Source organism: Pezoporus flaviventris, unplaced genomic scaffold, assembly GCF_033815535.1.
Source record: "Pezoporus flaviventris isolate CSIRO_AGI_PZ_B2104156 unplaced genomic scaffold, CSIRO_AGI_Pfla_v1 ptg000031l, whole genome shotgun sequence".
Lineage (NCBI taxonomy): Eukaryota > Metazoa > Chordata > Aves > Psittaciformes > Psittacidae > Pezoporus > Pezoporus flaviventris.
The window spans coordinates 50,962,998-50,986,412 of record NW_026892579.1 but is presented as its reverse complement, the minus strand read 5'-3'; the positions used below and the strand labels follow the sequence as shown (position 1 = coordinate 50,986,412).

General features: G+C 40.4%; 1 protein-coding gene across 5 annotated transcripts in view; it reads right to left on the bottom strand.

Annotated features, from left to right (window-relative positions):
* Positions 1 to 23,415, bottom strand: part of SUPT3H (SPT3 homolog, SAGA and STAGA complex component) — a 273,957-nt gene that overhangs the window by 5,486 nt on the left and 245,056 nt on the right. The gene's annotated exons all lie outside the window — the stretch shown is intronic.

Here is a 23,415-nt window from a genome sequence, read left to right as displayed (position 1 = left end):
GCATCAAGTGTTTCCAATGCTAAAGAAACACAGGAGTTAAACAGCATTTGAGAAAATAATTTTAAAAGACCCTGTGAAAATGTCTCACTAAAATACCTTTCATACATTTTTAACATCTCTTTCTGAATCAGTACAGGAAAGTATCCCTTTTTACACCAGGCATGCTGGAAACCCTGTATTTTAAGGGGATATTCTCAGTTTAAAAATGTGTTGGATTTTTTTTTTTTTTGTGATATTAATGATAGCTTCAAAAAGGGAAGGAGTGCAAATACTTTTGCTTTATTTGGTTCACCTTCAGCAGTCACTCAGTTTCAAAAATAAAAATACAGCCATCTATTTTATTACATTTAGTGCTTCGTCAGATTATTTTTTACCTTTTAAGTTCAAGCACTTAGGAAGTGCCATATATAACTACCAATTTCCTAATTAATTTCAGAAAGATCAATTCTTTCCTCTCTTAAAATAGAATTAGAAAAGTTTCATTAACAGCAAAGGATAACCTCAAACAACTTTGTATATAAATAGTATTTATATCGAACTGTACGGAAATAATTTCAAAACCAGCAAGCATGTATTCCGAGAGACATTTACAGACACTAAATATGCAAAAGGAAATATGTGCAAGATGTTTATTACAGCATCCTTGACACTAACATCATACTTCAATGTAGTGACCTAGTAGTGTATTGCATTAAAGCCAAAGAGCAGAGTATGAGCTCTGGGATAGACAGCCAGCCATCAGACATGACAGTATCACCACAAACAAAACAAAAAAGAAATCCAAAGACTCTACATCCAAACACAAAATGCACAAAACAGACTAGTCAATAATTTTGAAAGGATCCAACATATTCCCACAACCACAAGCAGCAAGTCCAAAGGAGTTTGGATCTGCAGCTTGCCCAAACCATTATGGTTGGCATTTTGAAGTCGATGCAAAAGTAATGTTTTTAGCAAATTGACCCCGATATTTATACAGAGCTTTATAACCAAAGTGACAACCTTTAACACATAAACAAAATATTCAGGGCTATTGTGCAATTTGCTTGAAGATAAATGAACCCAAGTATAAAGTTGGATCCACATGAAAGATAAAAGGTTGAATTTTTCAACAGGAATTTTGGTTGCAAAGCAAAGTTGGGCTTGGCTGGGCTCACCTGGGAAATAAGTTTAATATTTTCCAACATGGGCAATATTATACAGTTAGTTATACCCCTGAAAAGGTCATTTTGGAAGCAAGTTTCAGAGGAGAGAGGATAACACCTTCAGAAAGTTAGACACACCCATGAGTCTATATTTAGCCATATATTATAACTAGTGTGGCTATAGTTAGGATTGAAAACTATTTCCTACTTAACTCACTGTTTCACATACTTTAAACTTTCTGAAACATTTGCCCTTGGGCTGAAATTTCCTCTGCTTTAATCTCTGCCTGAAGTTCAGTTTCTTTGGAAAGGACCAACAAAATTCTTTAAGCCATTTTGAAGTTCAGCAATAATGAAAACAACACTTTTTTCCTTCCCAAGCAAGAGAAAGTGATTCTGATATATGCATATTTTACTATGGAATATAGCCATAAATTGAAGCATTATACGCAGAAACAACCTTTACCTTCAAACTCAGCTTAAAGGTAACTGTTTTGAAAATCGGTATTTCAGAGGAGTTGAGTTTGATTCATCCCATTCCATAACAAGATAACACTTAATTCTTATTTCGATACATTACTAGATAATAAAGGTTAACCTCCAAAATGCTTTTATGCATAGCAAAACTATTTTACAGTCATCCCATAGTTCTGAGTTATACATCTTTCCGATCTATACAGCTGAATTTGTGATACTAAAAGACATATCTTTACAAGTCAAGAACTGCGAAGAGGAACAGCAAGATGTTTTTAATGAAACTTACATGTGTATGTGCCCTTGCAAGAGTTTCTACGTATGTGGCAGTCATTTAACACGGTTTGATATAACATAAAGGTTTTAGATGATGCTTCTTGGTGCTTTATGTCACTTCGGCAGTATCCAATGTTTTAAAAAAATACGATTACTTGGCTCAGAATTACAGCTAGAGGATGATGCAGAATCTTGATGTGGGATTAAAATGGTAAGCCATTGCTGTATGTATTTTGCTGGATATATCTTGCTATAAAGCCCAAAATCAGGAGATAACAAAAGTGCATAGTCAACCCTGGAGCTCGTTTGGGGCATCTACTGCATTTTATGTGGGCTCCTTCTCAAAATGTACTGTCTACCAGACTGTGCTTTGTTTTTTTTTTCTTCTGTAGGCTATTTGCTGTGGTTGAAGGTCTGTCAGCCTGTTACTGTACCCACTGTGTGCGCAGGTGGCCAAAGGACCACCTTTTAGACATGGGAAATCACCCAGCTTGGCAGAAGTTACATAGTTCATTTTCCCAGAACAGATTCCATGATCTGAAAAGTTGGTATAACCTTATTTGGCCAATTTAGCTTTCACAGAAACATTTCTTGCCCCTTGCTACCATATGACAAGATTTTGCATCCCCCTCCTCTGACCTTGATGAAGGTGAAAGGACAACCAATTTAGGCACCCTGTGAAGCATCTTGTCATGGCTTCTCAGGCATCCTCTATTTACCTATAATATAGGAACCCTGCCTTGAAAATATTGTTCCTTCAAGTTATTAAAGCACATTGGATTTTGATATAAAGATCTTGGGAATGCTATCACTATTTAGCAAATGAAGGTAGGTTTTTTTTTCCAACAGTCTGAAAGGAGGTACAATGAAGCAGAAAAGATGAGCAGCGTTCACTGCTGTGAGTCACCTGACATGAAATATCATGTTTTGCCCTTAGTTTGCTGAAAGAAAGGAAAATTAACATTTTAAAAACGCAACCTGAAACAATAGGCCTTAGTCAAGCAGCAACTCAAATTTCATGAAAAATCATCCATTTTCCACTCTCAATTTTTGGTCCCATGTCTCATCCGTAGCGGTAGCCTGAGGTAGCATATTATGAACAACCACAAAAAAACACTATATGAAGAGGGCAGCAGAAGTCCCATCCCCACAGAAGGTCACACAAAACAAAACAATCTACTGAAGAGTTCTTAGGATCAATTTAGGGTTAGATAATTCTGTATAATAATATAGAATAATAATATATCTTGTGTTTGTTAACACAAGGTATACTGAAGCTGTGATCTACAAAAACAAGTCCCAGCAAAATATGAAGATGTGAGTACTCCTCAATTAGGTAACACATAAGGTTAGAAAACTAAGACTTCTGAAGAGGCACCCTGGCTAGAAATGGTTTCCAGTTAACAGTTCACACTAGTGCATAATTCCACAGCTGTAGCGTGATGAGAAAGATTAATTTTGACAGGAGAAAGACAGCTGTAATTTCTACGTGGGCTGATGTTTAATTCTTATTCAGAATAAAATTTGGAAAGTCTAGGATAAAACATCTCCAGTGGGCATTCTAGACACTAATGTTTACTGGGCCAAATCCTCCATTGGTTTAAGCCAGGAGTTCTGCTTACATTAAAACTAAGGCACAATGTCATACCACAGGTCTGCTGTATCACTTAAAATCTGCAAAGCCTGAACTATAGGTCCTGTAAAGCAAGTCACAGTATAGCATTTTTAAAACCTGAAGTCACCCTTTCTTGGTGTCCTCTTGTATGTGTGTGGGCAAGTGGTTTAATTACAATGCATAAAGTGGAATGGCAGACAGAGACATCAGAATCAAAGAGCAAGTCCTGGCTGAACTTCATTAGCAAACATAAACACAAATAGGCACATCTTGTTTGTGACATGCCACGGTCCTTTCCTCCTTTGGTAATTTTACTCTATTCTCTCACATTTGCATAAATGTAAATCGAACCATATGACTTGAACAGACTTATGATAGGGGAATCATATGCAAAACTTCTTTTCATTAAATAATTATCTTCATGCAGTCTTTCAATGTTACTGTGAATATCAGGGAGGACTGGATCTCAGACAGTGAAAGCCTTTATTTAAGAACAGTGGAGGGAGCCCTGCCCTTTAAATAAGAGACATTCTTGGATCAGACACTGGCTGGCAGGATGGAAAAAAGGATGTAGCATTAACTTTCATTCCATTCCAAATAACCTGGAACCCATAAACCACAAAGATTCTCTAATTTTAAATCTGCTCCCTTCTCCTTGTGTCTTCTTCCCATTTTATTTGGGGAATGTTAACTTTGAAATTTCATTAGCCCACCGTAATATCAAACAAGTCATCCTGGACAGATTCATAGCTCTTTGTACATCTACAAACACCTACATTAAACCCCCTGTGATTAAAAGATTACTGCTCTAATTTTTCCTAGCCTTCATAGACAAACCATACACAAAGAAGTGTCAGCTTATTTAGAGATTAAAATAACAGTTAGTTTAGGAGGCAAAGTATAAGCAGCATTGTTATAGGAAGAAAATCCATATGTTGCTTAGAATTAGTTGTTTCTGTTTAATTTTATATAAATTTGTGTGGATATAAACTCTCCTTATTAAAAGTGCGTACATGTTACAAAAGAAATATAATGGATAATTCTCTCTCCAATTATTAATAGCACTGAAGGCTCTAATTCTATAAAACCATCTTTAATCAGTAGCCAAAGCACAGATGCCTGATATTACTCAGAGGGCGAGGGAACATTTTATGTATATAATGTCAAGTACATGGTCAATAATGAATAGCAAAGCCCAAATATATATCTGTGAACACCCAGGTTTACTAGTTTATGATGCTTTGGATGATCTGCCCTGCTGTATTCATGAAATCTCACAGATTTCATTACGATGAGGCCAGACTGGTGTGCTGAAATCTATAGCATCCATCTACCCATACAGTGGTGGTCCCCCTGGAAGCGCAGCCGCATTTGTATTTAAGCTAGTCCCAGAGACACTACAGTTAGGTGTGAGAAACACCAACAAACCACTCTGCTGCTCAAGTCTGTTTCCCGAGCCTTCAGCCACCCAGTGAGACAATGGCAACAGCAGCGGCTTCCACATCATAAGCTGCTGTCCAGGAAGGTGACCAAGATCATCAGCACGCTTTATGTAGGTAGTCGCAGACATCGCACACTGATAAAAGCACTGCTTCAGTAAACAAGCCTTCAATAGCTTGTAGCAAAATGCTTTCCAACAAAGTCAGTTCTGGGCTTTGATTTACCTTTTATATGCCAATGGTTTAAACTTTTTCAATAATCACATAAAACCATGCTGCTGTGCCCTGGAACAGGATATATCCAGGATATATCATCCAGGCCTATTAAAGAACATAGTCTAGATCTCAGCTACCCAACTTTTTTATACAGTTGCTCTCTGCCGCTGGCAGTAACGACATTCCCAAGGCCAATGGAGACATAGGATCTCTGAAAAACAAGGACCAAATGTACTTCTCAGATACCTCATGCATTATTAGCAGTGGAAGGAGAACAAAATGTAGGGTTTGTACTGCTGTCCTTCAGCTCATTTGGCCAAATTTGAGATACAGCAGTTAACTAGCAAACACTGTTCTCAGGGCTGGGTTGGTATTATAAAAAAGAATTACAAGGCAAAAGGATCATGGCTTCTGTTGCAGCAAGAACCCGGGTGTGGGAGTGGGGTGCCAATGTCTGCCAAAAGAAAGAAGAACAAAATTGGTAGGGAGAGAGAGATCATTTTAAGTTTCTCAGCGGGTACTGTAAACAGTGGAGAAAGAAGGAAAAAATTGAACTATAAAACAATACTTGGCAGCCAGCTTTGCAAAACAAACATATTTTCATAAAGTTCTTCCCATCACTGCCACCAACTTTAATAGGCTTTATTTGTCTGAGAGCAAGAAACCATTTTAATTGTTTGAGAAAAGGCGACACTGCTTAGCACACTGATATAAATTCCTCTTCTGAGCCCTACTCAACCTCATGCTGCTCTCTGTTCACAGTCAGAGACAGGAATTCCTTCCCCCAGGCTGCAAAACCTGTGGATGAGTTCCATTACCTGCCTTCCCTGGTCCAAAGGAGCAGGCTGCTTCTCATGCACAGCAAGACAAAACCCAGCAAGTTATTGCTGTGGGTCTAATGGCCCATAACTGTCTGCCTATGAAATGCCCTGGAGACAGCAGGTCTCCATGAGGCACCAAACCTTGATGGGTACAACCTGTTGGACCCCAGGGTAATTGGGAAAGGTCAATCCCTCTGTCGCAATGGAAATGTGGTGGTTCCCGAGTATCCCCAATCTCCTCATGAGCATCACAATTAGTTCGCTAATACTTTTAATGCCTTATGTCATCAAACTGGTCAAAATACTTTGAGTTGCTTGGAGGCCAATGTCTTCTCTTATGATGTGTCTCAACTTGCTGCTTTAGTAATAATGTATGCGGGCAACTTTATTATGTCTGAGAACGATGTTAAAGCTAAAAGCTTTGAGACATACAAAGAAAAGACTTCAGGGATGGTTAGATACTAAAACCTCTGGTTTATGACTCAAGGGCAGTGAACGGTCAAAGCGCTCCCATGTGAAAATATACCACTAATAATAAAAACTCCTTCAACCTGAGACTAATTCAGCATGAAATAACTTGGATGGCTCCCTCTTGCCAAGGAAGGCTTTTCTTGGCTTTTTAAGGTTTCTCTCTACTACTGTAGAGGCTCAGGTTCTTCTTCTGTAGGAAGTGACAGAAGGGGTTAAATTCCTCCTCCATGGCACTACTCCTCATGAGCTCAGCATACGATTTTTAGCAAACTTATTTGGAAACAATATGGTGTGGTACAGTCGTCTGAGTACAAGGGCAGGAGCCAGGGCTGGGCTTTGCTCCCAGCTCTGACACTTACTTGCTGTGTGGCCTCAGACAAACCACTTAATGTCTCTGTGTTTCAATTTCCCCTGCCTTTGAAACAGAAATACTATCAATCGCTGAAAACCTTTTTTGAGGATTGCTTGATTACAGAGCTAATACAAGGCATTTTGAAAACACTGTATGCTAATCCATTATTATTATTTTCATTACATTATAACTTCCATTGTAACAGCTGAAATACCAGATGTACAGAAATGGATGCTGAAATTGGGTAGAAGGAGCGGGTATTACTTTGAAATAAATCCAATTATCTGAGCAAAACAAGGCAGTTCACCTACATTCTTTTCTTAAACTGTTGAAATTCTAATGAGAAGGACATTTTGCAACACACTTCTCTTCCTCCACCCCGTGAAAAACATCCTGTGAGTGCTCTCTGCAGAGACCATAGCATAGCTGTTCTCCCTTTGATTCAAGGAAGCATTTCACGGGGGAAATGAGAACCCAACCGACAGCACAGGGCAGAGAGTCAGTCTGTAAACAGAGGAGTTTTCTCAGGCTCCAAGGCCCTTTGCTGGTGGCGGCATTCGGGTGTGGCCACTTCTAGCTGGGCTCCTTACTGACTGACGTGCTCTGTCTGCAGTGGGGCGCCTGCTCACCGGAGCGGTGGGAGGTAAGAGGAATTAAGGTAATGCATCAGTGGTTGCCAGTGGAGGATATGGGAAGGAAAAATAAAAAGGAAAACGGGGGAAAAAAAAGGGGAAGGGGGGGCAAAAGAAATATACTATTTCAATCAAAGTCTGAAATTTGTAGAAGTGGTTTTGGTCTCAATATAGAAAAAATATTTATCCAAGAAACTCCTACTCGGGTGCGAACATCCTACATCTAGTGGGATTTTGTTTGGCAAAGTGCTGTGAAAGAGTGGAAGCTAATACAGAGCATGTCTATAAACAAATATATTTATTTAATACAGATTGACACATTCACTAGAGTATTTCAGTGATTACACGTGTAAAACTATTTCCTATAGTGGTTTCCTTTTGTGATTCTGCTAATTTATTCAATCCACCCCATTTTCATGCATTGAGTGTTACGAGCCATTTCAGCCACCCAGACTGAAATGCGCGTTTGGAGACTACATGCCTGTTTTTTCATTTCATCATCTACACATAATTATTTGGTGATATTAGGAATCTGAGCTCAAATGGAGGCCAACCAACATTTTAATAGCTTAAAAGTCATACAAAATGAAGTCTGCCCTGAGGTTAATGAATAAGAGCCAAATCTTGAGGCTCTCGTTCAGTTTTTACTCACTCCTTGTTCAGGCAAAAGTTGAGTCAATTGTAGTCGGACTGATTAAAACCAGAAGAACATACATTTGGACCTTTCTCTCAGGTAAAACTGAATAAATTATGTAGGATTAGGCTGCAGAATGGCATCCAATCAATCTTTCACACGTATTTCTGCAACATGCTGGAGAAAAAATCCAAGTGCTGAGGCAGTTTAACCAGTTAAAACAATACTTTACCAGAAGAATGAATTATTACACACCATGAGGTTTTATGACATTTATATTAGAAATAGCCCTGAATCAAAATACATTTTCTGGTCCCTCCTGAAACTCTGAAGACCAGGATCGAATCCTAACAAAAAAATGGTCCATTACGTATGAAAGCCAAATGTCCTTATACTTCAAAACAAAGCTCCATCCCTAATTTGAACTTTAATCCCGGCATATATTGGTACAGTTGCTTGATGACAGGAAGCATATATAATTAAGACAATTAAAGGTTATTCTTTAATTATATGTAGGATGTCCTACTCCTTATTCAAAGAATGCAATATGCCTGCAAAATACATAAAGCAGAGAAGTTAATTCCTTTGAATAGTTAACACTTTACTTCTAATTGGTGATAATCACAGTAAGATGCTCCTCCCTTAAGTAACAACCCATTTTAGTACTGGCCAGCCCCACCAGAGTAATGGCTCATTTATCCCGTTCAAGCCAGATCCAAGAGGATGTGGAAAAGAAAGCAGTGCGAAGAACAGATTTTTTTCAGTATATGCAAAGCAAATAAGAGAAGTTGAAAAAATTGGTAACAGGAATGATCTGTTCATCTGTGAACAATACCAGATCCCCTGACTTGGTCTAGTGTGGTAGTGTCCCTGCTCACTATCTCCTGACAGCCTGCAGTTAGGATCTCAATGTCGAAACATGTGGAGCATATGAAGAGCTCAACTGTAGGTGGCTTCATTTGTAAATGAGCAAGTGGGGACATGTAGAAAGCACAGCCTCCTCCTAATCACCATGCACGCTGCAGGGACTGGTTCTGCTGCCCCAGGACTTGGGTCTCTTCCCAGTGGCCACCTGCAGGACAGAAAGACTCCTTCAGGTATTTGGACCTTCAAATTGCTTCTGGCAAGTTATGAGCTGCAAGGATGTACCAAGAAACTTGGGATCCCAAGGAAACCCAGACTTTATTTTACATTATACTTTTAAAATAACGTTATACCCACATTCATATGTTGGAAAAGCTGGTTCACAAGTTAAGGTAGACTTCTAGTCTCTCCAAAGTGCAGCTTAGGTTATCTATAATCTTTCCAAATGTTTTTCTGTCTGTCTATTCCTTGTCTGCCTATCATCTTGGCAAAATGCTCCATCCTAGAGACATCAGATGGTCACTGAGAATAGTAGAAATCAAAAATGTCTTTCTAGATTTGACTAAATATTCCTTTTGGTTGCTTCTCATTGATTAGTGGTAATAATATTTACTATGTGAAGAAAATGAAATAACTATGTGGACTCTGAACTTTCATACTACACTCCCTTCTCCATAGGCTCACTTACACGCAATACTTGCTATGGCACACTTAAATGAAACTTACTTTGCAATGCTAATACAGACCAATGCCACTAACATTGGTAGGTCCGTGGTCTGACCTATTACATCAAGCTCTCTCTTCTTCAGTACCACATCTCATATGTTTTCTTTTGTATCCAATTTTACAGAAGACATACATTTATATGCACATTTATAAAACTGATACTTGTCTGAAAACAAACCGGCCAGGCCATGAGATTCTTCTGGCTGATTGCCATTGTTCAGTCATTAAACAGAGGCCTACGAATAGGGAGATGGATTACCCGCTTGTAACTCCACCAAGGGCTTTTCATAATATTGCAGCCCATATTTTTTTAATAACATTGAGGAATATTTAAATCCTGTATGAATTTTTTTCATGAGTACTTCTTTGATGTTAGAACATTTTGATTTGTGTGCATGCTGACACCAGAACATCTCGATTACTGCATGTTCATTTATCAAAGAGTGCGGGGTAGATCCCGTTTGGATGTGCAATTATTGCACTAAATACATAACATGTGCTAGTCATGCTGATAGCAACACCCCCACTTCCGATGGGTGGAAATACAAGAACAGCAAATAATTACTGTAAATCAGGTTTCATACCTAACTCTTCATTTACAGTAATTAAAAAGGTTATTGTTACTAAAGCAATGAAAGATTTTATGCTAAAAAAGAGCAGAAAAGTGGTAGAGGAGTTACTGAGCTCCAAACCTAGAACACACTGGAGTTTCTTGTCTTAAAGCTAATGGGACCCAGTGGGTCTGGACCTCAGCAAAAAGAAAGCGTGCTGTCTCAGTCACATTATTTATTGTAATGGTGTAATTCCCTTTTTCTTTGTTTCTCCTTTTCCCCCCAGCAGAATGGCTGTTGGTAAAATGGGAATGTCAAATCCAGGCTTTCGGCTGTCCAGTAGCTCTGAATTTCCTGGCTTTTTTGGCCTGAAATCAGACCCTTAACGTCGCTTTTGTGCATTTCATTTTGGGTAATTGACATTAATTTTTAGGTTGCATCACTGACATCAATCAGCACTGTTCTCAGAGGACTAGAGTTAAGGGGCCACAATAAAAGGGCATGATATTGTTTCTTTTGTTTTATTTTTGGAGCACTTTGACTACTCTGTACTTTTCCAGTTGATGTTACATTCTTTTTGTGTGAGACAGTGAAAAACATTACTGCCTGTCTTGTGTAAAAGAATACTTTGGTATTACGGTAAATGGGTCTAGAGCCTGGGACAGTCAGCCCTGGTTAAAATTCAAGTTGATACCTTTTGTCTATGTAACACTTTGAAGAAACAGCAACACATTTCTTTAGAGAGCTATGTTGCCTGTTACAGATGTTTTCCATATGGCAAATGGAAGGTCGGCCCCTTCCCCCTCCAATCATCAGTGTTCTTACATTGTGGAAGGCATCTACAAAGACAACACGGCTGTAAATGATACTGCAACAGAAGCCTCCATCAGCACGTACTGTAAATGAACAAGATGATTTTCATTGTACAGGGCAGGAATATGCACCATTGTAGCCCATTTATGGTGAGGATTTTGACTCTTCAGCTTCCAGTTTTACTAGTGTACTGTGCAATACTCTGGACTATGCAGTCAAAAAAAGCCATACTAGGCTTCAGATGCTAACATGGTGAAAAGGAAAAAAATAGCTTAAATCAGTAGAAATTACAGCAGATTTTCATGCTGCATCAGATGGTGAGTTCAACACTTCCTCCCATTAATCCTTAAGGGTAGGAAGGAAAACCTTCTCTCACACAAAATCATAATTTAAGAGCAGAAGTATCTGAAGCAGCTCTGTGGGGCTCAGACCTATTTTTTTAGACACAGGTACATAGCCATATACACAGCACCACAGGTACACCTTTATAACAGATAGCCTTTGGGTGAATAATTGATCTGTTGCCCCATATTTTGTATTGCTCTTATCAACAGGTAATAACAGCTACAACTAAAATGGACTTAGAAACACAGCTAGAATTTTAAAAGGGCAGAGTTGCATTTCCAGATGTTTAGCACCTGTAATGGTAATCGTATCTTCAAAAGATCATACAGCTCCAAAGCGCCATTTTGTCATGCTTACAGTCTGGTTCAAATGAGTCCATCACCCTAGGTGTTCTCAGGATGCTTTGTCCTTTCATAAATCCTGCTAATTCCTTTGGATGCTGGTGCTATTTGGATGGCAGCATGAATGCAGGTGTGACTTTCTAAGAGTTCAATATGTAGTTGAGGCATTTCCTCTCATCAACCACTCCTTTCTCAAAACACATAACTGTCCTATCTCAAAAGCAGTAAACTTCAAAATAAAAAAGAACCCAAACAAACATCAAATTTGTGTAAAAAAACCCAACATTTTGCCTATTTCCCTACACTTTTGGTTTTAGACAAGGTATAGAACCCTCTGTGTTACTCTATACTTAGTTTATAACTGGACCATTATGCTTCTTCATGCTAGTCAATATTTGTAACATATATAGATACTAGCTTATATATTTTGCATTTAGTTATTATATATTATTACATAGTAGTAATATAATCTCTAACATTTCTATAGTATAAACTCCACTGCTGAGATTTTGAAAGCCAATAAGTGATCTTAGCTATTTCACTCCTGGTCATTTTACCAGGAGCTATGCGGCTAAAAGTTTAAGTAGACCTTAAATAATATTTACTTAAACTTTTCTTCTTTCTTCTTTGTTTCTTCATTATAATTTCTCTCTCAGTTTTCTAAAATGTACACTTAGTACTTAGAACCTACAAGATAATCTCCAATAACCTGAAAACTTTTGTTTCAACATATTTTCTTGTTCACCTTTTCCTGTTCCTCACAACAACATTTTTTACCTACTTTATTACCTATTCTATTCTTTTTAACCTTAATCAAATCTCTCCTTCTCGTTATCTTTTTGCCCTCAGTTCAGTTTACCCACCCCAGCTTCCCAGCCCACTCTCCCTTCTTATGTAAGCCACTTCTCTCTCTGCTTTTCTTTCCAACCTTATTCTTCAGGTCTTTTTCTTTTGCTGAATTTATCTCCTCTGTAAAGAAGTGAAGGTCTTCTCTGTCTTGATATAATTCCATCCAAAACCTACTTCATTGTCTCTCAAACAGCTTTTAGCTCTACAGCTGTATTAGCAGTCAATGTAGAAACTAGAGAAAACTGGATCTACTGCTTACGAGAGTTGTAGGACAGAGAGTTTTGGCAATACCAAAAGGGGCACTGGGCATGCAAGAGAAATTCAGTGTTTGTGTGTAGGAGTAGTAGGATCATAAACACCAATTTGGAGCAGCCAGCAATTGGCATTCAAGGCACAGAGCCCTCAAAAGCTTGAGGGAGTTTTCATATTTCCCACAAGCTTAAGTTCAGTCTTGGATATTAAATATAAATGTAAGTGAAGCATGCAATTTTCTTTTTTCTTTTGGCTGTAATTACTTAGTTTGCTTAAGGAAAAGAAAGCAGAAGGAAGAGGGAAAAAAAAGGCACATGCCACCTTCATGTCAAAGAGAAGAAAATGTATGCCTAGCCCATTGAAGAAATTGCTCAATTCACCTTTGTGGAAATGTTCCCATTGTGAAAGGCTGAGGTGCTGCCCCAGAAATGGTGGCCCATAGGTTTGCCCCTGCTCTGAGACTCATGAGCCATTCTAGCAAGCTTCTAATTTTTCTTGATAATATGGTGCCACTTAATTGCTGTAATATCTCCTTCCTTTGTCTGTAGCTGGGCATGAATCAACTCAAAATTCATGATTAAGTCTCACGTATCTCTTAGCAAATGCAGAAATAGTGTGGAGTGTGTTTTGGGATGATACTTATCACAGTATCACAGTATGCTAGAGATTGGAAAGGACCTCGAAAGATCATCTAGTCCAATCCCCCTGCCGGAGCAGGAACACCTAGATAATGTTAGACAGGAATGTGTCCGGGCGGGTTTTGAATGTCTCCAGGGAAGGAGACTCCACAACCTCCCTGGGCAGCCTGTTCCAGTGTTCCGTCACCCTCACTGAGAAGAAGTTTCTTCTCAAGTTTGAGTGGAACCTCTTGTGTTCCAGTTTGTACCCATTACCCCTTGTCCTATCATTGTTTGCCACTGAGTAGAGCCTGGCTCCATCCTCGTGACACTCCCCCTTTATATATTTATATACACTAATAAGGTCACCCCTCAGTCTCCTCTTCTCCAAACTATAGAGACCCAGCTCCCTCAGTCTTTCCTCATAAGGCAGATGCTCCACTCCCTTAATCATCTTCGTTGCCCTGCGCTGGACTCTCTCCAGCAGGTCCCTGTCCTTCTTGAACTGAGGGGCCCAGAACTGGACACAATACTCCAGATGGGGTGTCACCAGGGCAGAGTAGAGGGGAAGGAGGACCTCTCTCGACCTACTAACCACCCCCCTTCTAATACACCCCAGGATGCCATTGGCCTTCTTGGCCACAAGGGCACAGTGTTGGCTCATGGTCATCCTGTCGTCCACTAGGACCCCCAGGTCCCTCTCCCCTACACTGCTCTCTAACAGGTCGTTCCCCAACCTGTACTGGAACCTGGGGTTGTTCCTGCCCAGATGCAGGACTCTACACTTCCCCTTGTTATATTTCATCAAGTTATTCCCTGCCCATTTCTCCAGCCTGTCCAGGTCTCGCTGGATGGCAGCACAGCCTTCTGGCGTGTCAGCCACTCCTCCCAGCTTAGTGTCATCAGCAAACTTGCTGATAGTACACTCAATTCCCTCATCTAAATCATTGATGAATATATTAAATAATACTGGTCCCAGTACTGACCCTTGAGGCACTCCACTAGTTACAGGGTTCCAACTAGACTCCGCCCCATAGACTACAACTCTCTGGCTTCTCTCCTTCAGCCAGTTCGCAGTCCACCTCACTACCTGATCATCCAGACCACACTTCCTCAATTTAGCTGTGAGGATGCTGTGGGAGACTGTCTCAAATGCTTTGCTGAAGTCAAGGTAGACCACATCCACCGCTCTGCCATCATCCATCCACCGTGTTATTTCCTCATAAAAGGCTAAGAGATTGGTCAAACATGATTTCCCCTTGGTGAAGCCATGTTGACTGCCCCTCATAACCCTCTTATCCTTGATATGCCTTAAGATGGCTTGTCTTCAAGGATAAGGTGTTCCATCACTTTCCCAGGGATGGAGGTGAGGCTGACCAGTCTATAGTTACCCGGGTCCTCCTTCTTGCCCTTTTTGAAGACTGGAGTGACATTTACTTTCCTCCAGTCCTCAGGCACCTCTCCCATTTCCCAGGACTTGGTAAAGATGATGGAGAGTGGTCTAGCAATGACTTCCGCCAGTTCCCTCAGCACCCGCGGGTGCATCCCATCTGGATTTATGGATGTCCAGATTGCTCAACTGGTCTCTAACCCATTCCTCATCGACTAAGGCAAACCGCTCCATTGACCTGACTTCATCTAAGGTCTCAGGGGTACAGGGCTCTTCAGGACTGCCTGCAGCAGAGTAGACAGAGACAAAGAAGGCATTCAGTAACTCTGCCATCTCTGTATCTTCTGTCACCAGGGCACCCGTCCCGTTCATCAGTGGGAATACATTGCCTCTGGTGTTAGTTTTATCTGCCATGTATTTGAAAAAGCTCTTTTTGCTGTCCTTGACCCTTCTCGCCAGGTTTAATTCTAAGGAGGCCTTAGTCATCCTAGCTGCCTTCCTACATCCTCTAGCAGCAGCCTTATATTCCTCCCAAGTGGCCAGCCCCTCCTTCCATGACCTGTAAACTCTCCTCTTCCACTTGAGCATACCCAGCAATTCCCTATTTAGCCATGCAGGTCTCCTGGCCCTCTTCCTTGACTTCCTACCTGTCGGGATGCTCCGATCTTGAGCTCGGAAAAAGCAATCCTTGAATGTCAACCAACTATCTTGGGCCCCTTTACCTTCAAACAGCCTTGCCCATGGGATTTCCCCTAGCAATTGCTTGAAAAGGCCAAAGTTTGCCCTGCTAAAGTCCAGGGTTGCAATTCTACTTGGTATTCTACTAGTCCTACCACACAAGATCCTGAACTCCACCATCTCGTGGTCGCTGCAACCAAGGCAGCCCTCAACCCTTACTGCTTCAACCAGATCCTCCTTGTTAGTGAGGATGAGATCCAGCAGCACTCCTCTCCTGGTCGGCTCATCCACCATTTGCAGGAGGAAGTTATCATCCATACACTGGAGGAACCTCCTGGACTGTGGCTGGGTTGCCGAGTGGTCCTTCCAGCAAACAGCAGGGAAGTTAAAATCCCCCACGACGACCACGGCCTGTGACTGTGAGGCCGCTCTCAGCTGCCTGTAGAAGGCCTCGTCAACTTCCTCACCCTGATCTGGAGGTCTGTAACAGACACCCACAGCAGTATCGCCCCTGCCAGCACGCCCCTTAATTCTCACCCACAGACTCTCAACTCGCTCGTCATCTGTTCCTGGACAGAACTCGGTGCATTGTAGTTGCTCCCATACATAAAGAGCAACCCCACCACCCCGCCTGGCTGGCCTGTCTTTCCTGAAAAGGACATAGCCCTCCATGACTATATTCCAGTCATGTGAGCTGTCCCACCACGTCTCTGTAATTGCCACCAGATCATAGTCTCCTGACTTAACACAGGTTTCCAACTCCTCCTGCTTATTTCCCATGCTGCGCGCATTGGTGTACAGACATTCCAGGGAGCGAGCTGAGCACACCGATTTCACCCTAGGATTATAGGAGGCCTCCCAGTCTTCATCAATTCTGGAGCGCTGCCCCACTGGGGCAAGCCCAGCTACAACCCCATCCCCCTTCGAATCTAGTTTAAAGCTCTCCAAATGAGCCCTGCTAATTTGTGCCCCAGCATCCTTTTGCCTCTGTGAGACAAACCTTTCCCACTTGTCATTGTCCAGACTGGTCCCCTATAAAACCAGCTGTTATCAAAGAATCCAAAGCCCTGCCTGTAGCACCAGTCTCGAAGCCAATTGTTCATGAACTGAATCTTCCCATTCCTTCCCACATCAGTGGAAGATGGAAGGAGAGAGGAGAAGATCACTTGAGCCCCAGACTCTTTCACCATCCGCCCCAAGGCCCTGTAGTCTTTCTTCATCCCCCTCAGACTGCGGGAAGCAGCTTCCCCCCCACCTGTCTGGAAGACCAGCAGCGGGTAGTAGTCTGTCGGGTGCACCAGGTTATTCCTTGAGGAGAGCTGTTGATGGAGTAAACCACTGATCCTGGCACTGTGTAGGGGGATTAAATTCATCCATCCCCAGGAAACAACCCATTTTTACTATGTAAAATGTAGCACTTATGACAGGCATTACAGAGCACAAAACTAGGGACAACAAAACGTAAGCATTTCCACACTGCACAATAAAACATCAGTCCTGGTCAGGAAAAGAATATAGCAAAGACAGTTGCTGATTTAGTTTTGGCTTTTGAAGCAACCAGACAAGGTGCCAAATGGGGTGGCGTTTCTGTCTTGTGGGCAAATTTTAATCAGGCACCAGGCAGAGTCAACCAACTAATTACTCACAGGCCACTTGCCCAATATGAAAAGGGAACAATTTTCAATCTTTGACAGACTGGATTTGAACAGGCAACAGAAGTGAAAGCATGTATTGTCCATTATCCGGTCCAGCCTCAAGACTTCCAATTTCTCAGTTACCACGTAGCCTGTTCAGAAAAGATTTGTCAGGAAACAGCCTCTCTAAACAAATTACATCAAAATTCCTTACCCTATGCCACATATTCAACTTGCCATTCCAAAAAGAGTCACATAATAAGTTTCTAATAAGGACAATGGTTATTAAGGCACTCTAGATTTTCTAGGCCAAAGAGGGGAAAGGCAAAGTAAAAAAAATGGAATAAAATATTCTATAAATCACGTGTGCTTGCTTACAAATACCAGAAAGTGAGATATGAAGAGACCTGCTGCGATACTACCCAAAATTCAGCTATTTTGAATTGCCATCTTCTTGATGAAAGCAAGATTTAAGGTGCCACAGTTGGTTTTTCGAAATACCCAAACAGAGCTTAGAAGAAGCTGGATCCTTCTGTCTTTTCCCACTCCTATCTACCAAATGTATAAGACAGAGCAAAGAAATACACTGGTAATGCATGTTGTTCCTTTTTCTACAATCAAAATCCAAAAGTGGATACCTTTTATTCTTTCACATATACGCTTTCTAGGTAACCGAGGGACCTAAACTAAGAAGTGTAAAATTTCTTAATGCATCTACTAGGATTTTTTTTTTAAATTGCCATCTGAATTTCATTCTTCCTAGAAACACTAAGATCTGAGATTTCTGAAAAGAACATTATACCATTTCAGTATATTTGGAGACATGTTTCTTCACAGCGCTGCATCTTTACATTAGCAGATAGGAAGAGAAAAACATATTTTTCTTCTGCAGATTTCTTCTGTAGGAGACACCCTTTATTTTTCTACTTCTCAAATGTATTCAAACCCATACTTATGGTGAAGACTAAAGCACTTTACTGATTTATCAAGGAATACACTTTTTCAAGAATACAATTAAAAATATCTCCCATTTCCTAATTGTCCAAGTGTTTATCTGAAATGATGATTTTGCAGTGGTTGAGTGGAACTCATTGAAAATTGATGTGTACTCAGTTAATAAAATGTTGATTTAAAGGAAAAAAAAAAACACAAAAAACCCCCAAAAACACAGAGTCAGATTGAGGGTCTAAAATGGCTGCAAAGGAGCTGCAACCTGCTTTCTAATAAGGGGCATGGAACAGCCTGGTACAAGGAAGGAAGCAGCTAAGAACAGCAGCGGATATACTTGCTCACTAACAACTCAGAGCAGTCTCTGTTGGTGGGCTTCATGGACCCCCAGATGTAATCCTGTCCCCACCCCATACTTCCTGGCAAAAAAACCCAAACCAGTTGGGGTGGGCTGTGGTACCACTTGCTTTCCTTCTGGGTGAATCCAGAGGAGGAAGGGATCAGGATAAATTATAGGTCCCTGCAAAAGCTCTGTGTGTTTATGATCACACCATCTGGAAACAGTGATAACTGCACTATTAATGGAGGCGTCACTACAGAAGATCTGCCGTGTCTATTAAAACCAGCCATGCTGTGTGCAGGCTCATGATGCATGTTTGCTCTTATTTCCTCCCTGACATTTCATTCCTAAAGCTGTCAATAACCGTTAACCTTCCTGACATTGAAACTCTAAATCAAAGTCCTATTCTAGCTCTGATTTTGAGTCTGAACTGTGATAAGCAATACCAAAGGCTAAGTTTACAATACAGAGTTGCCCTAATCTAAATCATAGTCTAGGTGGTGGGGCTTTATTTCCTTGCTCACACAAAGCTCTTTGCATCATAAACCAGGATACAATGTGATATCCTAAAATTAAATTCTTAATTTGAGGGCAGAATAGCAAATGTTCTCTATTGGTAAGTGACAGCTTGATCTTGCAGTGTTCAATGGACAGAAGTGTCCTGTGACCAGGGGAATTGCTCACACTCATACAGTTTAAGGCCAGAAGGGAAATTAGATCATCTAGTCTGACCTACTGAGTACCACAGACCACAGAATTTCAGCCAGTCGCCCCTATTTTGGGCCAGTAACAAGTTTAACAAAAGCATGTTTTCCAGAAATTCATCTGACCTCCATCTGGAAACATCAAGAATTAGACAATACAAAATTTCACTTGGTAGATTGTTCCACTGTTGATCTCCTTGTGCTTTACTTCTAACTTGAATTTCTCTGGTATTACTTTTCTACATAAATACAAGTTAAAAGAACAGCAATTATGACTGTCTCCACAATAATGGTAACATTAATGTGAAATAACGTCCAATTGGGATGTTAAGAAGCCTTTTGGCCACATGCACAGAAATATTTAAGCACCAGCTGATACAGATAAGCCTTTTATTGGATTTACTGAGATGTCTGAGTCAGGTACAAAAGGATACATCTATGGAAGCATTTTAGTTTGGATCAGGGGTGTGGTTTTGAAACAAATCTCCTATTCATCCCCACTTACTGCACATCAGTTTGCACCGTAGCATGATTTCAGAGCACACAACTGGGCTCTTTTTGTATAAAACCAAATCAAAAGATGCACTCCAACCACTAACAGGCATTCAGTCAAAGGGGCCAGATTAGACCTAGTGCTAGAGTGAAAGTAAACCCCACTGAAATGCTCATCACGTGCATGTTGGGTTGGCACCAACCATTTGTCTTGTACACATCTGCTCCTATTTGCACTACTTGCAAAGCAGTCACAGCCTAATTTCCCCTGACTTTAAGGAACCTTGTGCCAGCATCAGCAGAGAACAGAAAATCAGGATCAAATCGCTTCAGGAGAACAGTAATTCAGGAATTAATTTAGTTGAACAATAGCTGGGTATTAATCCATAATCTAAAGAATAATGACAGTGATCAGAAGGCAATACAGAAAACAGAGTTCCTTTTTTCAGTGGTATCCTTATGTTTAGGAAATAAATATTGTTATTCTGGCTCATCCTGAAAAGACCCAAGTCAGAGACAAAGGGCTTCAAGAACTGCCAGGAAAAGATAAAGAGAGACACTAACATGGAAAAAGGACACCAAAGTATAATAAGTGTCAGAATTCAAAATGCAGAAACGGCTCTTCCACAAAACTTTAGAGACAATCAGGATAGTTGATTTAATTCCTTGTTTCCAGTCAATGACCTTCAATATAGTGTCCAAAGTAAGAACAATGGGAATACATCTTCAGAACTCACATCCATTTATCCAATCTAGAGGTATGGGTCAATTAAGCATTTTATACTAAAGGAGACTTAAAATGAGACATGCAGTTCCACATGAAACCACTTAAGAAAGTTGAGGGGTTTTGTGCCTGCCAGACCAGCAGCACCATTATCAGAAATAAATGTTTCTGCATGGACAAAAACCACCAAGAAATAAGCAAAGAGCAGCAAGAAGATGGCTAGGTCGGTAACTTCAAAATATCTTTGTTTTTATTGAGGAAACTTCCTGGAGAATATAAAGGTCAATGCATGAATGATCATGGCAAACCAAGATTTATTACAGAGATCTTTAGGGAAGTGACAAAGCAGAAGAGCTATTTCAGTCTTAGTTCAACAGTTTCCTCTATCTTTCAAATCATATTTCCTGTAAGTATTCATTTCCAGGAGTCAAAAGCCAGAAGACTGGCCAGTATGACCTCTTCTATATCACAGCTGCTATTTATCCCATCTTTTCAGACCACAATAGTAGCACATGACTTTTATAAAGCGCAAAACAATCAGTAGAAATTTCAGCATTCACTTTCAGAAGAGCACAAACCTCTCTTTAATGTTTTAATAAAAAAAACCCACAACACTGCCCTCCTCTTTCTAATATTTTCACCTTTCCAAAGGATTGATTTATTTTTTATTCATTTTTTTGCTATTTCTCCCTTCTGGGATGAATAACTAAAGCACAGAAATTTTACAAAAACAATGAAAACATTTGTTCCAACCAGGGCCAATTACCAACACAAAACACACAAAAGCCTTGCTCTTAGCCTCCCAGCAAAGATCTGTCAATCCAGAAGTCTGAAATACACTGCAGAACAGAGGAGACAGGGCTCATGCTGATCTAATCAATGACTTCCTGGGATGTCCAAGACTGGAAACAGGTGCTGATTTAAAATTAGATTTTAGGTGTTGGACTGTTTGAGAAGGTAACCAATATCTACAAAATTTTCCAAAAGGTAAACTTGGTCTCTGAATCCCAGATACACAAAAAGAGAAAAGAAATTCCCAACAAAAGGGGGAATCTGAGAAGAATAACAAGGTGATTTTGAAAACCTTGTAAGGTTCCGAGAAGTCTCTTTGGTGTTTGACTCTTTGGCTAGTGATGCTAGATATATGCAAACAGTAATCAGTTCCAGGCCTGCAGAAGCAGGGCTCACTCATAATAGATTAAATTATAGCTTACATAGGAACTGAGAAGAATCTTGACTATTTGAGAAAATCTTTGACTATTTGGCAAAGGAAAGTACCAGGAAAGTAGAGGGGTGGAAATGGAAAGGTTGCATGGAATAAGAAAAGAAAATTATACTGTTTAGACAAATTACACAACATAAGGAGAGAAGAGGGGTAGGAGGACAGCAACAGCAAAACGATCTCAAAGCAAGCTCCAGAATAAACAGACATGGCAAAAATAAAAAGAATTTACAATGGGTACATTCAAGGAACCTGGTACACATATCATTATCTGTGGAGAAATGTCCTTGTCACTGCAGTTTTCTCCAGCATATCGATACATTCTCTGATGGAGTGGCACGTGTACATGACAGTCTTCAAAATGAAATACATTATTCTCCTGTTTCCACTGGAAACCTCACCTTCTTACCCATTCCCTGCTACTGTAACCAGCTGGGCCTGGAAAGATGCCATATGTGATCATCTCCTGTATTACAGCGTTCATTGTTGATACTGGAAATGAAACCTCAGGCATGATAATACTAAGAGTTAACACACACCAACATTGCTATGCCAGCTCAAACCAGTTACACTGTTTTGACTCTGTGGTGGTTGTGAGTTTTCCTTCTCTCCTTCCCCCTCCTCTGATCAAGGACACACATGGCTACCCAAAAGCAGCAAAGCCTTTCTACCAAAATTACTTTCCTTTAGCAACAAGACCGCAAAAGACTGAAACACACAACACTGTCTGCCATTGCCCTATTCTGTTGATTGTCTTTTAATAGCTAAAGTAAAGCTGTGCAAAGGAATAATATTCCACATCCTTGACTTGCTGGTGAAGGATCCAGAGCACAAGTCTTATGAAGAACAGCTGAGGGAACTGGGGTTGTTTAACCTGGCGACAAAAAGGCTCAGGGTGGACCTTATCACTCTTTACATTACCTGAAAAGAGGTTGTAGTGAGGTAGGGGTCAGTCTCTCCTCCCAAGTAACGACTGACAGGACAAGAGGTTTAGACTGGATATTAGGCAAAATTTCTTAACTGAAAGGGACGTCAAGCATTGGAAGAGGCTGCCCAGGCAAGTAAGTGGCAGAGTCACTATCCCTGGAAGTATTTAACAGAAGTGAAGATGTGATGCTTAGGGACACAGTTCAGTGGTGGACTTGGCAGTGCTGGGTTAAAAGTTGGATTTGATGACCTTACAGATCTTTTCAATTCTATGATTCTGTGACTCTACCATACTGTATATGGACGATCCCAAAGGAAAGTGTGCCTTAGATGAATCTGCTACTTTGTGAGTAAACCAGGAAGTTTAGTCCCCTTTTATAGTACTTTTTTTATTTTTTGAAAGACTGGCCAAACAGTTTGAAGTTGAGCTGAAGTGAAGTTATTGATGTCAAGAAGCCAAGATCTTTTGCCATGGCTTGCTGAAGGAGGATGGAAGAAAACTGTTTGCACTCAGCTGTCCTTTGCTTCTCCAGGCTAGCTTTGAGCCAGAGAAGCAGGAAGAGAAGAAAGATGAATAAGTGAAAAGGGATAATGTTTATCTTTTGACAAAATCACAATGTCCTGCTCCTAGCTGTAGCAGCCAAGACTCACTGTTGCATCTTTAAGACAGATAGTCTCTTCTCTCAGAGATGACAGGCTAATTATAGTGCTCTTGCCAGAGGGAACTCACACATGCAAACCATTATGTAAAATATAATTTTTTTCTTTAAGAATGCTCAAGACCATTAGGCATGGTTTTTTCAATGCTAGAAAATCAAGCCAAAAATGAAAATAAACAGTTTCAAGTATTTGCAACATAATTCCCTCATGCATTTATGGAAATATAGTAAAAAGTGCCTTAAAAATGTGGTTTGACATTTCAT